Below are 12930 nucleotides of genomic sequence, written 5' to 3'. Positions count from 1 at the left end.
TTAGGGTCAAAAAAGTTTTTTTAAGAATTACTGTGGTAAGGGGTGGCTAGGTGTTGCAGTGGATAGAGCACTGGCCCGGGAGTCAGGAGTACCTGAGTTCAAATCCAGCCTCAGACACTTAATAATTACCTAGCTGTGTGGTCTTGGGCAAGCCAAGGGGTTAACCATTGCCTTCCCAAAACCCAAAAACCTAAAAGAATTACTGTGGTAAGCCAAAGTCAAAGGATAGAGGAGATGGAGGGAGTAAAAGAAGTTTGGAGTATTTCATCTTCTGATGGATTAGCAGCTAACACAGTCAGACAGTAAAGGGGGTAAGAAGGGGCACGAGATAGGAAGAGGTGCCAATTAGCAGCTGGGCTTGTGATAACAGCAACTTCCAGCTGTAAAGGCTGAACTTATAAAGGGAAGCTAACCCAGAATGTGTTGGGAAATGTGAGCAGAGATGTTTGTGGATTTTCATTTCAGAAGGGGCTGAAGTATTTTCCACCACCTATGTGGGAAAGACCCTAGGTTTGGGAAAGACTTAAGACATTTACATTCCAGTAGGGTCTCTGTGTTCCACAATAGGGCTATTTATTTAACTAACAATGGGATGGAACTCAGAAGCCCAAAGAACTTTTCAAGTATTCACAACACTATTTCCCCCATCCTCAGACCATGCCAGGTGAGCATAGATGGCATTTTTAATATTTCATTTTTGTCAATTGGATCAAAGATAGTCTAAATAGTTAAAGTCAGAATTTGAACCCAAGCTTTCTTATTCCAATGGGAAGAGATTTAATTCATAGGACAATAGGATTATGAATCACTTTTGTACCAGGAGTACTTTAGAGATCAGATAGCCAGAGAGTTGTTGCAGTTTAGTCCTTTCAGTTATTGTCCCACTCTTTGTGATTCCATTTGGGGTTTTCTTAGCAAAGATACTGGAATGGTTTGTCATATCCTTTTCCAGCTCATTTTGCAGATGAAGAAATTGAGGAAAACAGGATTATGTTTCTTGCCCTGGGTCACATAGCTAGTAAGTATCTGAGGTGGTATTTGGATTTAGGTGTTCCTGACTTCAGACTCTAAGTACTGTGCCACCTGGCTGCCCTATGGACAGATAGAATCTTTATTAAATGTATATCATGGGCCAGATGCTATGATAAGTGCTGGGTATTCAAAAACAAGCAAGCAATTTTTTTTCCATCCTTTTACTTTTATTTTTTAATATTTTTTAATTTTAGAAAGGTTTTATTTATTTTGAGTTTTACAATTTCCCCCACAATCTTGCTTTCCTCCCCCACCTCCACAGAAGGCAGTTTGCTAGACTTTATGTCATTTCCATAGTATGCATTGATTTAAGTTGAATGTGATGAGAGAGAAATCATATCCTTAAGGAAGAAATATATAGAATGTGATATAGCAAAATTACATAAAAAGATAACATTTTTAAAAATTAACTTAGCAAAATTGTTTTAAAGACCTTAAATACTGGGGCAGCTAGTTGGCACAGTGGAGTCATGAGGACCTGTGTTAAAAATCCAGCCTCAGACACATAATACTTACCTAGCTGTGTCACCTTAGGCACATCACTTAACACCATTGCCTTGCAAAAGCAAAACCCCCAAAAGGAACTTAAATACTGATCAGGGAAGACAACAGGACAGCAGGAGTATTTGTGTGAGATGGTCAAGAAGTGTGGTAATGTAGCAGGGAAACTGGACATAGAGTTGTTGTATGGGGGATGTTATCCATTACTTTTTTTTTTTTTAGGTTTTTGCTAGGCAATGAGGTTAAGTGGCTTGCCCAAGGCCACACAGCTAGGTAATTAAGTGTCTGAGGTCAGATTTGAACTCAGGTACTCCTGACTTCAGGGCCAGAGCTCTATCCACTATGCCACCTAGCCGCCCTTATCCATTACTTTTTGATCATGCCCTTTGGAGCAGGAGAAAAGCAGAAGGCATAGTCCTAAATTGTCCCTTTCCCTGACTTCAGGAAGATCTGATTGCAAGCATGATAAGGCTAAATCTCTTCTATCAAAACCAAGGGACCTTGGGATAATGTCCAAGATAATAACACAATGGAGCTTATTGGAGAATAGAGATGTGTTGGGACCCACATCATTTTAGGGAGCTCAGAGTAACTAAGTACATTGTCCAAAGTCTCATCACTATTTTTTTGGCAGATCTGGTCCCTGGTATTTTAACCTCACTTCAAATTCAAGAATCTTTTCCTTTAGCTATTTCTGGAAGAAGAAATAGTAGAGAGAAAGACAAACTCCTAGAAAGAAGAGAAGTGTTTGCTTTAGAGAGCTTCAGGCCAAATGAAGGGCAAACCAGGAATGATAAAGATCAGTAATCACTTTCAGATAGAAGGATTTTTTCCCTGACATATCTATGTGTGAGTAAATGACTAATGAAGTCAAACGGGGCACAGAACTTTTGTCAGTCTGAATAGATGTTTCCAGGTGCAGAAGTTGGATTTATTGTTTAAATTTGATGGTTTGAGGACATTATTTCATTACTGGCACATAATAACAAAACTTTTCCACAGTACTCTCTGTATCTTGCTTTTCCTTGTATTAATCACCAACTATTCCCCACCCCCATCCCCATCCCTTCCCCAAGGCCAATCTCCTGAGGGATAGCATCATTATTAAAATGTATTAATTGATTGACCCAGATCTCTTCCTTGACCCAGACCTCAGAAAAACTTTTCTTTTGGGATCCTAGAAACCAATATTTTGGTTATATACTTGACTCCATAAGGCAGGGGAGATAGTAAGGTGTAATGACTGAAGGAGTGCACAAGGAATCATGAAAAGCAACATTGAAATTTTACCTCTGATATTTCCTAGGTGTGTGAGCCTAACCATGTCCCTCTCAGTTTACATTGTTTACAAAATGACAATTATGATGCTTGTAACTATTTCATAGAGTTTTTGTGGTGTTCAGCTGTGATAAAATATATAAAGTGCTTTGAAAACTTTGAGAAACTATAAATTTTAATAATGACTAAAATGAATAATTGTTGTCCTTCATTTTCTAAAAAGATCAAAATGACATTATAATGATTAGTGTATGGTATATTGGCTATGGCTGATCAGACCAAAATATGGTTGGAAGACTAGAGCCTTCCACAGGTCTGGCACAAATAGTCTGTATGATTATATGAGTTAAATTGTATAAATTTTTTGATTTATCACAATTCTGCTTGGCTGAGAGAGCACAACATCTTTAATATGGGCATACCTTACCGGATGGTCCTGTGTCAGTGTCTCTTATGTTTCACAACTGATGCCAAAATTCTTCAGAGAGACCTTGAGTGTCCTTGTATTGCTTCTTCTGACCTCTGTGTACTTCTGTTAGAAGTACACTCTGTGTGAGTATTTGCTTTGTGTGAGTACTTGCCTTGTTTGACTTTTTCATGAAATAGTCTTTTTGGTAAAATGCACATATGACATTTTCACAATGTGGCCAGCCTATCTGAGTTGTGCTCTGGAGTAGAATTTGAATATTTGGCAGGTAAGTTCAAGAAAGAATATCAGTGTCTGATACCTAATATTGCTGGTGATTTTCAGAATCTTCCAAGATAATTCAAGTGGATGCAATTCAATTTTCTGGCATGGCAATGTTAGACTTCCCAAGCAAAAAAAAACAATTAGATCAGAACATTGGCTCTGTAAATCTTCAGTTTGATAGGCAGCCTAATACTACTTCTCTCCCACACTTTTCTTTGGAGACTCTTCTATTCTAGAAATGTATGCATAAACCTCTTCATCTCATTTATATCCCTAGAAAGCATACTGTCAAGGTAAGTATTTAAAATTTCCCCATTTGCTGTAAAGCGATGGCTCCATGTGTGGTTAGGGTGCTGATGATTGAGGGAGAACCTGTGCTTTCTTAGTATTAATTATCAAACCAAAATAAGCACAAGTGGATGAAGAATTGATCCATACTCTATTGCATCTCAGCCTCAAAGACTGCATTGAGTGCATAATCACTGATGAACAAAATGTTCAACTCCCCATCCACTTTTGTCTTGTTTTGGAGCCTTTCCAAGTTGAATAATTTACCATATTACCATACTATTGTTGTTCTTGTTGCCATTTTAATCCTCATTGAAGGCATCTGACCACATAGGTGAAAATATCATTCTAAAAAGCAAGGGAGCAAGGAAAGTCCAACTTCACTCCATTAGTAACTCCATTATCCAGAACTTGTACAAGCATGTCATCACAAAATTGGTATATAATACTGATTAAATTTCTCTTGGCTTTCAGTTTTTGCCATAATCTTCTAAAATTGACAGTATCAGAGACCTTGATCATATCAATAAACATTATCTACAGATCTCCATTCTATTCCTGGTATTTATTTTGGAGGTGATCATGCAGCAAACATCATATTCTTCATTCTTTGGCTTGTTCTGAAGTCATACTGGTTCTTGCGTACATGAAAGATCAACAAATTAAGGAGAACTCTGGCAAGAATCTTGTCAGCAATGACTAAGAGAAAGATTCTTCCAGTGACTGTCTCAGGACAGAAACCTGTTTCCTTTTCTCTTATATATAAAATGAAAGCATCTTTGGTTTGCTAGGGGTCTAACCTCCTATTACCTTATAACCCAAGAATATTTTAGTCAACTTTTGTGAGATTCCCTATCTAGCAAAATCTCTGCTGAAATGGAATTAGCACCAGGCTTTTTGCTACCCTTGAGTAGTTTAAAGGCATTCCAAACCTATTTTTCAGTTGGAAGTTCACCTAGAAAGGAATTGAATTTAACTTAAGGTATATGGTTAAGAATTGCAGCATTAGCTGATGACGATCGGTAGAGAACCATATGAAAGTGTATATCTTTCTAAAATCATGTCCTTATTATTGATCAGTGTGACTCTATCAACACTTAATAGCTGAGATGCACAATAGGTTTTTGGCCTATAAACAGCTTTCAGGGAACTGTAGAAGCACTTTGGATTGTTACTAGCAATGAAAAGCTGGATTGGATCTGCCTTTTTACTGAGTGTAGAATCCTGTATCTCTCTAAACTTCACTTGTACTTTATTTTTGATGGAGTTGAGTGCTGCCTTCTTAGAGACAAATTATCTTGCTGGTAAATCCTATGAAGTTCTTGCTTTTCATTCTAGTAACTTCTGAATTTCCTCATCATTTTTCATCAAACTGGTCTTGATGGGGGCAGCTAGGTGGTGCAGTGGATAGAACACTGGCCCAGGAGTCAGGAGTACCTGAGTTCAAATCCAGCCTCAGACATGTAATAATTACCTAGCTGTGTGGTCTTGGGCAAGCCACTTAACCCCAATACCTTGTAAAAAAATAAAAGAAAACTGATCTTGATGTTTGTGAGTGTTCTGGCCCAAATGAGTAAATATGGTGTTATACACCAAATCTCTGATTGTTGTTCACTTCTTTTTGGGCTCCACTGTTGCCAACTTTGTGTTGACTCAGCTTCCCCTTCAAGTCAGCAACAAATGGTTCACATAAGAAGACCTTTAAGGTGTTAACATTGAGTCTTCTGAACATTGTCTTGCCTAGAACTTGGGCTACTACTTTTGTTAATTGTGAAAGTTTAGCTTAGAGAGAATAAATCTATGATCGATCATTCTAGTACTCTGTGCCACACAATGCTTTTGTCACTCTCTCATCTTGCCTGTCACTTCTCCTTACAATGATGTAGTCTATTAAATGCCAATATTTGCTGTGAGGGTGCACCTGTGAAGATCTATTGTACTTCAGTAAACAGAAGATAGTGTTAATGGTAAGAAAGTCATGAAAAGAAGTCTTCATTAGTAAGTGACCATTGCTGTTGCTATTTCTGACTCCATACTTGCTATCTAGATTCCCTGCTGATAATCTGACATACGTTGACATTAAAGTCATCCAGAATTACAAGTTTGTCCTTTCTCAGCACATTATTGATGGGAGTCTCCAGGTCTTCATAAATTTTTTCTTTGACTTCACTAATGTTCAACATGATGGGAGCATATGCACTGATGATGATGATGGAGTGGCACTTTATTGCAAGTGCTGATATCATTTTCATGAGTCTGTCATACATTCCTTCTGGGAGGCATGCAAGTTTGTTGATCAAATAAGGTTTGACTGCAAAACCTACACCAGTTTCAAAGTGTTCCTTGTCTTGGTATCCACTCTAGGAAAAAAAAAATGTGTATCTGCTCTAACTCAGTAAGCTAGCCTTCATTTTGCCACTCTTATTTCATTCAGGGTGACTATTTGGACATGATAATTATTGAATTCTCTTATAAGGAGAGTCATTCATCTTTCCACTCTATTGAATTTTGTGTTGTTCATAAGCATGGACATATTTCATGTAGCATGTGGTATCATCTATGCAAGTTTTTGCACATTCTCTCTCTCTCTTTCTCTCTCTCTCTCTCTCTCTCTCTCTCTCTCTCTCTGTGTGTGTGTTTTGATTGTAGGGTTTGGTCTCCCAGCCTGTCCTAGTAAGTAGGTCTCAAAGAGACTAGAACTTCTACTAGTAAGGACTTACTGATCTCTTTTCAGGGTTGCTCATCCAGCTTTGGGATCTACTTAGCACTCAGTTTTCACCTATGACTACTAGTAGTCATGCCCAAGGAAACTTTCTCAGTAAACAGGTTAAACTAGGTTGAGGGTAACTTATTGGTCTCAAACATATTAGTGTATTAAGGGGTTTTTCCTAATTTAGTTTTCCTAATTTTGTCTTATTGGACTTTTATGACTCTAGAAGAGAGTGAGGGTGATAACTCTGTGCAACTTTGCCCCACCTAATTCACCTATGAATCAAGATATTAAAAGGTAAACAATAGGTGAAATAGATATTTTTAGAGCATCTTTTCTAACCCCTTCTTCATGCAAGGATGTGAGCAATAAGGCTGTTCATACCCCAGAAGGCTGCCATATCTCCCTCCTTGGATCTTCCCTTCGACATGATTTTTCATTTATACTGCATATCATGCAGGCACATTGTTATTTATGTGTCTTCCCAATTAGAGTGTGAACTCAATAGGGACTTTGAATTCCCAGGGTTTAATTTTAGGTAAGTACTTATCACTATTCATTGACTCATTGTTTCTTTATCTAGAGTCTAGACAGTATAACAAAGTAGAATCTATGATTATATAAAATCAATAACTATCAGTTCTAGGCTTATAATTTTTAAATATTCTTTTAAGTGGATTCAAAGCCCACACTTCAGCTTCTAAGTCATGATGAAGTATTTTGGAAATATCCACTTTCAAGAGTGGAAACAGCTGAATTCAAAGCCCATCTCATACATATTGGCTTTGTAACTCTTTTTTAAAAAAATATTTATTTAAGGCAATGAGGTTAAGTGACTTGCCCAAAGTCACACAGCTAGGCAATTATTAAATGTCTGAGACAAGATTTGAACTCAGGTCCTCCTAACTCTGGTGCCAGTGCTCTATCCACTGCACCACCTAGCTGCCTGACTTCGTAACTCTTAAAGACACTTGGATAGTTAGTATTAGGGAACTTCTAAGATCATAAGTTATAGAGAAGTTATTATTTCATATGCATAGAAGAATTTCTACCTGGGAGTTTCTGAAATCAGTGAAATCAAAGATGTGGTCCAACCAAAAAGTCAATGCAACATTCCTTTATTGTGATATCCTACACTTGTCAAACCCTGTACTATATAAAGGCACAATAGAATAGGCCATACTTTCAAGGAGCTAATATATCATTTGTGAAGTGGGGGTATGGAGGCAAGGAGAGAAAATACATATACATATAAGTATATGCAAAACATAAACAGGATAAATAAAAAGTAATTGGAGAAGTGTCATTAAGATAAAATTGACAATTGGTTGGGGGAGGGGACAGTAAGGAGGATTAGAAAGACTTCCTTTAAGACTTTCCTGGACCTTGTTTTGAAGGGAGTTAATTATGCTATGAACTATTGTGGGTTATCTGAAGGACTTCTATTTTATATAGTAATATTGGGCAATTATACAATATTCCACATGTATCATTTAAGCATAGGTACCTATGCATAGGTACCTATTTTATCCACCCACAGTGGATAAAATTTAGGATTTGGAATCGAGAATATTAGAATTCAAATTCTTCCATATGCTTACTAGTTGTGTGACCCTGAACAAGTCACTTAATCTCATTTGAAAAATGGCGATCACAGTAGTCCCTATGTCATAGGATTCTTGTGATCATCAAAGAATGTAAGGCACTTTGAACCTCTTAACTGTCTTTACAAATGTTATTTGTAACTATTATTAAAATTTAATCTCACAATAGTATTTAAAGGTAGATTTTACAATCCCCCTTCTACAAGGGTTCAAATTTAAGACCAAAGATGGGAAATGACTTTTCCCAGGCTCAGGTAACTGGTAAGGTAAAATCTTGGAACTGGTCTTTCTGATCTCCAGTTCCAGTGTGGTTTTAGACTATAAGATCTCTTAAAACAAAGTAATGTAGTAATGGTCCTTACATTCAGAGATTTTTATAATCTGACAAGATAAAATGAACTCATAGGAAACTATAAGAAACAAACGTTGACAAAACTAATAATTGCTTTATCCCTATACCTCTCATTTGTTCCAGATCTCCTAGGATCAACCCAATAACAATACTTTGCAACTGCCTTTTCTTAACTTCTTTACTCCTTATGTCTTTGCTGTTTTCCTTTCTTTCTTGCTCATTTTCTCAAGGGATCAACCCACCATCTTTATTTTCTCTCTCCCTCAGCCACTGCTAACCACAGTAATATGTAAATATGAACTTTTTGTCCTTAAATACTTCTGAGTCAGAGCTGATCCTTTCCTGAATTCATACACACATTCTCCAATCTAAAACTGGACCACACCCATAATTCATAAAACACAGACCAGGAATGTGGACAATCTGCAAAGACCACCATCAGTCAGAAGGATGTTGATATAGAACTGGTCCTTTACCATCTCCTGGAAACTTTTAAATGATTCCTGTTTAGAAAAGAATCAGTTTCTTAGCTTACTTACCCAAGGGCCTTGGGGTGGGTGGGGGGACTGGAGATAAGTGGGGCAATCTGGCAATCTGGCTAGCAGATAAAGTGAGGGAGAGGGGAGATGGCAGTTCTAGATATAGTTGATTGTGTTAGATTAAAGTACAAGTTATTCCCCATTCCTTCCAGAAATACCTTTTTTTTGCTACTTAATAATTCTTAATTTTCAACTGCCAACCTTTTCAGCTGCTTCAATTTTCTTTACAAATTAGTAAGCTTAATTGATCCAACAATTAAGGTATCATAAGGGACTAGAAATCTTAGAGATGGATTTTAAGGAATCATAATAAACCTTCCTTGTTAAATTATAATAATCTTTCTTATGCATAGTTCAGATCATATAATGCCTATACTTAAATATTTTCAATGTTCCCTCCATTCCCAATTGCCTGTGAAATGAAACTCAAATTTCTTTGTGGGCATAGATGGGAGCGCTTTGATGTCATACTACACAACTTTTCTTAGCTTATCACCCATTACCTTTCTCTATCCCTTTAGGAGAACTCTCTAGCCTTAGAACATGCCTATACTTTTTCATCTCACATGCCAATTTTCATGATGACAATCTGAATTCATGATGTCCTGGTCAGACCCCATCTAGAGTTTTGTGTTCTATCCCCACAGCACATTTTCACAGACACATGAATAACTCTGCTTCTTCTCCCTTTTTTCTACAGGAGACATTTCCTGTTTCCCTGACTCGATAGTGCCTTTCTCTCTGAGATTATCTTCTTTCTAGTTATTGTTCAGAGTTGTCCTAGGAGATTAGAGGGAAGAGAAATCTTAGAGGCTTTATAGTGATCAGGAAAGGGAGAAGATTTAATCTGAATCATGAATAAACTAAAATTTTAGGAAAATAGAAATAAAGAAAGGGATACCATTCCAGATTGGGAAGTAATATTAATTAAGGCCCATTGGGATGTATGCTCCTTCAGGGCAGGGAATAGTTTTGTCTTTCTTTGTATTTCCAGAACTTTGTAAAATATCTGGCATGAATACATAAATTAATAAATGCTTATTGATTGGTTGGTTGATAAACTGAAGAAAGTGCAGAAGTAGCCAGGGCTTTAGGTCATGCCATATGAATGTTATTAGAATGTGAATATTTAGTCATAAGAGTAAAAGATTAAGGGGATAGAGAAAGATAAATGATAGCTCCTTATTATTTTTCTTTTTTAGTTTTGGAAAAGAAATTATTAACAGAATTTTGGGGAGATTTAAAACAGAATAACAGCAACAAGGAAGAAGATAAATGACTCTCCCAGGAACCCCATCCTTGTTCCTTCCCTCCCCCACTTCAGTGTCCCCTCTGTCGCTCTCTTGCCATGCTAGTCATACTGAGCCTGAAGGCTCTTTATTAGGCTAAGGACTGGACTCATAATGGGGACTAGAGTTGGGGGTCAAGGGTGAGGAATCTATTACATGAACTATGTGGTAAGGGAGAAACTGTCAGTGCCTTCTAGAGAAAGGAAAAGAGTATCTGTTTTCCAAATGAGAGGCTCTGGGCATTTCCTTAGGTCTATGGTTTTCCCAGGGGCAATGAGAGTGAGGGGACCCATATGTCAAAGTCAGGATGCCTGTCCAATTCCCTTTTTATCTAGGGTAGTTGTAGGCAAAGAAATAGCAGGTACCAGAGTATCCAGACACTGTTTCATGACTCAACTAATAGATGACCATACCTGCATAGCTCCCCGCTCACTCCCCCTCATAGAGAATTCTATAGCTTCAAAGTTCATATCCCAGCGAGAGATGAGTTGAGCCTCAAACTTGGTTTTGCAGAGTCCTCTAAGTTCTTTCTAGACGTTGGATGTCAAAAGAGAGCCTGAAAGCCTCCAGGCATCAACAGCAGTAGGTAAATGATCTTCAGTCACTTTCACTTAACCATTCTGGCCCATGTTGACATGGAGTATTTTCCTTGAAGTGCTCCAGAAGCAAGGTTGATGATGGTGATTTAGGTTCAGTGACCATCTAGGGCAGTGTCAGAAAGGGAATCCAGAGTCCTAGCTGTCGATGGTGATAATGGCTGTCCTGGATATGCCTGGTCTTAGAATAAGAGGCTGAGCAGGAAGAAAATGGTGAGAAGTTCTGGGAACAGTGCTGGTTGTGTGACCACCTTAGTTGATGAAGGTATTAACAAAAGTCCTAGCTGGCCTAGAAGCAGGATGTGTAGGCCATGACAGGTAGAATGTATTTTGCCATGGACCATACAGGAGATGAACCATGGGGTCCTTGGCAAACACAATCACGTCTTCACTCCAGAGTGCTTCATGGAGCAGGGGCACTGATGACCAAAGGTGTAGACATGGGAGTGGGATTGCTGTAATCCTGTCAGGGTGTCCTCCAGGGAGGTAAGGTGCTTTTGCTCATGGTAGCTGCAGTCAATCTTATCTACCAGTGGGAGAAAGTACTTGGGGCTCCTTCTCAGGATCTTGATGGCCACCTCCATCATCTCCATCAGTGATGCATCTCTCTGATTATTTCTGTTGAGTTCATAGACCATATCCATTATGTCAAAGAGTCCTAGGAGGAAGTCCAAGTGGTCCAAGTCCAATTCAAGCAATTGCCTGAAGTTTCAGGCATGGTGAACATTTTTGATCTCTGGCTTCTTGTCTTTCCAAACATTGATGAGGATCTACTCATCCAGCCTTGTCCATCTTGTCTTCTCATCATCCCTAAATTCCATGTTGGTTGAGTTCTTAGGAAGCATGTATTTCCAGTCTCCATCCATGACTACCTCAGTGTTTGGGATGTTGTGGATGAGATGGTAGGCAGCCCTGACTCAAGGCCTCTGAGGGCATTTCATTGTCTGAATACCAATTCCTATCAGTTGAGTGTGCATAGATGGCACTGGGTGTAGCATGGTTCACTCAGGCATTGGTCACGATGTCAACAGATTTGACATCTTTGACCCACCATAAGATAGAGGTGACCTCATTGCCTCTTGTGGTTTTACATTATGATCACTCACACCAAGCATATCTTTGTTGCTCTTTATTTCAAAGAGGTAGGCAATGGCTGTCTCAGCATTGTCAGGGATCTGGCTATTGGTATTTGTCTGTCTTGGATGAGCTATGAAAGGAAACTTGTCCATTTCAAGCTGATCTTTGAGGATCTGGGCAGTAGTCACAGTAGACCACCCCCATTACATCTTCCAGACACAAGCTCACATTCTTGACTACATCAGTGCTGAGGTTCTGGAGCAACAGAAGATGGTCTGCTGTGGCTGTTTTCTCCAATCCTGAGGATTCTTCTCCTTCTCTAGTACGAGAGAGAGGAGAAGCAGGCTCGAGTCAGCAGGTTCTGGAAAAGAAGCATGGGGGGAGGGATCTGCTTCCCCTTCTGAGCCTGGAGACCTGGTCAGAGGCACACTGATGTGACAAGCTTCATTTCACCAGAGTTGGATGCCAACCTTGTACAAGTTGGAGAGTTGAGTTGGATGGGGAAGCGGTAGTCCTGAGTTTGGAAGGGCAAATGCACGCAAGATCAGATGATCCAGTCTGGGCTCCCCTTCAGCTTTAAAAGAGTATCTAGGAGGCATATTAAATAGAGCACTGAAGTGCTGGAGTCAGGAGGATGGGAGTTCAAATTCAGCCTCAGATATGTGACTTGTACCAGCTGTGTGTGACTTTGGGCAAGTCACTTTACTCTGTCTCACATTCATGGTCATCTCCAGTAGTCCTGATTCATATCTGGTCACTAGACCCAGATGGAGGAGAAAGTGAGGCTGTGACTTAACACTCCCCCCCCCCCCAATCCAATTCATGTGCTTGTCATGGTATCACCTTTCTGATATCATGGTCTTCGAAAATGAAAGACAAACATTAAAGGCAGTGGTTCCAGGGGATGGGAAAGAAGTTGGGCTTCTCACCACTCTTCCTCTCAGCTCCCTCCTCTGTCCCTTGCCCACTCCCA

The 12930-nt window shown here is 39.0% G+C and overlaps 1 pseudogene; it reads right to left on the bottom strand.

Moving 5' to 3' along the window:
- Positions 1-11260: 11260 nt before the first annotated feature.
- LOC141519222 (alkaline phosphatase, tissue-nonspecific isozyme pseudogene) lies at positions 11261-12333 on the bottom strand (annotated as a pseudogene).
- Positions 12334-12930: the final 597 nt, after the last annotated feature.

The sequence above is a fragment of the Macrotis lagotis genome, chromosome 3 (assembly GCF_037893015.1).
Source record: "Macrotis lagotis isolate mMagLag1 chromosome 3, bilby.v1.9.chrom.fasta, whole genome shotgun sequence".
Lineage (NCBI taxonomy): Eukaryota > Metazoa > Chordata > Mammalia > Peramelemorphia > Peramelidae > Macrotis > Macrotis lagotis.
The sequence above is the reverse complement of the archived record's forward strand: the minus strand, read 5'-3'. Positions and strand labels throughout refer to the sequence as shown.